The sequence below is a fragment of the Cicer arietinum genome, chromosome 7 (assembly GCF_000331145.2).
Source record: "Cicer arietinum cultivar CDC Frontier isolate Library 1 chromosome 7, Cicar.CDCFrontier_v2.0, whole genome shotgun sequence".
Lineage (NCBI taxonomy): Eukaryota > Viridiplantae > Streptophyta > Magnoliopsida > Fabales > Fabaceae > Cicer > Cicer arietinum.
In genome coordinates this window covers 51,879,116-51,883,724 of record NC_021166.2, presented here as the reverse complement: position 1 = coordinate 51,883,724, position 4,609 = coordinate 51,879,116, and the positions used below count along the sequence as shown (strand labels likewise).

General features: G+C 25.1%; 1 non-coding gene across 1 annotated transcript; it reads left to right on the top strand.

Annotated features, from left to right (window-relative positions):
* The first annotated feature begins 1,001 nt into the window (after nucleotides 1-1,001).
* On the top strand, nucleotides 1,002-1,072 carry TRNAG-GCC (transfer RNA glycine (anticodon GCC)). Its single transcript has one exon. It is a non-coding gene; the product is annotated as a tRNA-Gly (tRNA).
* The last annotated feature ends 3,537 nt before the right edge of the window (nucleotides 1,073-4,609 follow it).

Sequence of the window (4,609 nt, the reverse complement as noted above, 5' to 3'; positions counted from 1 at the left end):
GTAGAAAGAAATAGGATAACATTAATTAAAATAATTGTTTTATGCTACCTCAATTTTTAATTAGTTTATTAAGGGTCTATGATATTTAATAAATTATTAAAAGAAATTAATATAAGAACTTGAAAAAAAAAAATTGGAACTAAAAAATGAGGAGCATAAATGGAAATGAACCAAAATCTTTGTTTTATATTTTAATCTTATTCATCGATTGTGGAATTCATAGACATTTTCATATTTTATGTAATTATGAGAATAAATATTTGTAGTAGAAAATATGTTGTATTGTGCCCGTGATTTACTGGTATATGTCTGTTTTTGTAGCCTTGATCTCTTACTTGATTCCCTATTTTACAGTATTTTTCTTTCTTTTCTTATAAATATGGCTAAATACTAAATAAATGTGGCCAAATACTAAATACTAGACATTGTACCAGATAGCTATAAGAATTAAACTTATCAACCTTAGGAAAGGATTTCCTTCCTTAAATGTATTCACAAAATCCAAGGATTCATTGTGAATTTAATACAAGCACTAATCGTCGAAGGGTGTTTTACAAACTACAAAAATATAGGTTCCAAATTACGTTACATTAAAATTAGATTAAAGTACGCAATGCAGCTCATTCTAAACACTTCCACAACAAGAAATTTCTTTATTAAGAATTATTTTAACAAGCTTTGTGACCTCCATGGTTTCTCCGACAAATCTCAATTAAAATAATAGAATAAATTTAATAAGCTTGAGTAAATAGTGTCAGTAAAATAGTTGAAAATATAGTGTTTCAAACAATTTTTCTTGAATGCAGAGACACCGTCATGTTGAGTAACTTGTTCTCAACTCTTTGTATGAGCAAGTTGTGTTTGCGATTGCGACATAACAATTAGTTGCATACATTAATTAAAAAGATATCAAACTAAACTCATATAAACAAAATAGTTCAGCTTTAATAAGTTTGAAGGGTTTTATACTTTAACGAATAACAGTATTGGGTTAACAAGAAGCACCAGTGGTCTAGTGGTAGAATAGTACCCTGCCACGGTACAGACCCGGGTTCGATTCCCGGCTGGTGCAATATATGTGAGCTATGATGATAACATTTGTGGTGTGGGTTACATCACTAATCCTGAACCATTGGATGAATACAAATACAACTCTGAGCTCCTTATTCTTTTTTGCTTTTTAAATACAAAATTGTTGGATGGGGGGATACAACCTCCAATCATGTTTTTTTCAAAAACATTAAAATTTAATAGTTTTTTAAATAATTAATCACTTATTAATAATAATACTAAATCAATTACAAAAATATTATAGATATTCAAGTGTGAGTTAGTAATAACAAACGAGTGTAAAAAGTAATTTAATTTTTCTTTATATTTTATGCAATGTCCATTTCAATTGTAATGCTATGATTTTTTAAAAATAGTTAATAACAACTCTTTTTAACATGCTATTTTGATTTGTGTAATTTAATCTTTTATTTCTTGTAAATAATTTGAAAAGAGTTAAAGAAAATAAAAAAATACCAAGAATGAAAAATTTCATGGAAAAACTTTGTTAAGTTCTTTTTTTTTACAAAACCAAAACCAAAGTTTTAACAAATATATATCAAGAGTTCACCGTTTTAGAGGTATAAAGAGTGTCAATACACTTGATTACTTATTCTCAACATTTAAAAGCCACTTCTTTGCCTTGCCCGTCAATAATTAGGTAACCACTTGAGGAAGGAAGCCTTTAATAAGGCATTATACAATTTAGAAAGATGCTTCAACACTTCAAACACAATCTAGATAAAATATTACAAATGTTAGAAATAGAGAGAGAAAGAAAATAACTTAAAACAAACTTATAAATTGAAATTTTGAAGAAAATTGTGCATACATTTATAAGCATATTTTCCATTTACTTGCATATAGAATGTTTAGTCGATATATTCATCCATGCATAAAAAAATAGTTCAATAATCTAAATTCAACCTACTAATAAAAGGAGCCGTAACATACACGAAAGGGGAAAATTTTCACTTATTGGAAACACCATTTCTTAAATAGAGGTCACTATAAGAAAAACAAGGATTTGTGGAGATTAAAAACCCTCACAAAGGGAGAAAAGCATCTACGGACTTAAGCCCTCACAAAGGGAGAAAAACATCCACAGACTTAAGCCTTCACAGAGGGAGAAAAGCATCCACAGACTTAAACCCTCACAAAAATGTGACGTAAAAGTTCGCCACAAATTTGTGAGGGCTTAAACCGCCACAAAAAACAAAGAAATTTTAAAAAGTAAGCGTTAATGAGGGTCAATGCCGCAAAAAAAAAAGTCATTTGTGAAGGCTTAAGCCGCCACAAATGATGAAATGACAAAAAAATACAGTTTGTGAGAGCTAAGGCTGCAACAAACTGTCTCATTTGTGGGGGGATTATGCCGCCACAAATGTGTGACTTTATTAAAAAAAATTATAAAATTCAAAATTAATATTAAAAAATGATATTATATAAAAAAAAATTAATATTAATATAATTTAAAAATTAAAAATTTAAATTAAATTTAAAATAAATATTATATATCAAAATAAAAATATAATCTTAATATTAATTAAATTATTACTACCAAACAAAATAAAACATTCCAAAATTAATAAATTATGATATACAAACAAAAAATTGAACACACCATAATTAAATAATAATGTATAATAAATTTATACAAAATCAAAATAAAAACAACAAATATTATTCAAATAAATCAATCATCATAGTAATTCCTCTGATCATTAACTCCACTCCCTCCATCATTATTTGATGGAATATTATCCGACCATAAAACTCTCTTACAAATATTATTAATTGGTGTTGGATACAACATAGTTTGAAATTGCAATTCATCTTCAAGTACACCACCACTAGTTGATGTTTTATATATAAGATCGATATTTTATATATAAATTGCTTTATTTTTCAAAAGCAGCATTTTGTTATTAACATCTACAAATTACTAAATAATAAATTATGACATACTTTATATGTCAATTGAGGGATCATTTACAAACAATATAATAAAGCATAATAGAGACTATATATATATAAACTAAAATAAAATTTTAAATGATATTTAATGAACTTTTTCATAAAATAAGTCCTTATAAACATAGAGATTGTAAAAGTATATAAATTTTTGTACGAACCCAACTACAATTCTTTGTAATGACTAACAACAAATATTAATATCATTAATTTTAATAATGTTTTTTTTTTTAAAGAGTTACTTAACAATCAAAAAGTTTTACATTTGTTTTAAATTTTTATTTATTATATATTATGTAAACAACATAATTTTTAATTTTTGTTGACAAATCTATTAATATTTTGAATGATGAACATTTTATGTATTTTAAAATAATACAAAAATATTTTCCCACAATGATGACACTTTGTTCTTACTCTTTCTAGGTTGTATAATGAATAACATAATTGTGTCACAAGAAGCGCCTGTGGTCTAGTTGTAGAATAGTACCCAGCTACGGTACAGACCCGGGTTCGGTTCTCGCCTGGTGCACTATATTGGAGCTATGATGAAAAAGTTTGTGGTGTGGGTACATCACTTATCCTGAACCAATGGATGAAACAAATACAACTCTGAGCTCCTTTAATTTTTGCCTCACATTCTTATTCTTTAAAAAAAATTTAATCTACCTCCTTTTCAAATTATCTTTGTTCTTTTTAAAAACAAAATTGTTGGATGGTCACCGGGATGCAACCTCCAATCATGTTTTTTTTTTTTAAACATTAAAATTTAATAGTTTTTTAAATAATTAATCACTTATTAATAATAATACTAAATCAATTACAAAAATATTATAGATATTCAAGTGTGAGTTAGTAATAACAACCGAGTGTAAAAAGTAATTTAATTTTTCTTTATATTTTATGCAATGTCCATTTCAATTGTAATGCTATGATTTTTAAAAAATAATTAATAACAACTCTTTTTAACATGCTATTTTGATTTGTGTAACTTAATCTTTTATTTCTTGTAAATAAGTTTGAAAAGAGTTCGTACTACGTAACTACGAGAAAATAAAAAATAACAAGAATGAAAAATTTCATTGAAAAGCCACTTCTTTGCCTTGCCAGTCAATAATTATATATAAACTAAAATAAAATTTTAAATGATGTTTAATGAACTATTTCATAAAATAAGTCCTTACGAACAAAAATAGAGACGGTAAAAGTATATAAATTTTTTTACGAACTCCACTACAACTTTTTGTAAGGACAAACAATAAATATTAATATCATTAATTTTAATAATATTTTAAATCAATAAGTTTTACATTTGTTTCAAATTTTTATTTATCATATATTATGTAAACAACGTAATTTTTAATTTTTTTTGGACAAATCTACTATAACATTTCGAATGACGAACTTTTTATGTATTTTAAAAATAATATAAAAATATTTTATATTTATAATATTACATATTTTATCATTATTATAATTTTTTTCATAAGTATTATTTTGTTGCTAAAAAAAATTACAATTTCTTAATAAAATTCTATTTTACTAACATAATAAATATAATACCAAAAAATAAATACAATAAAAA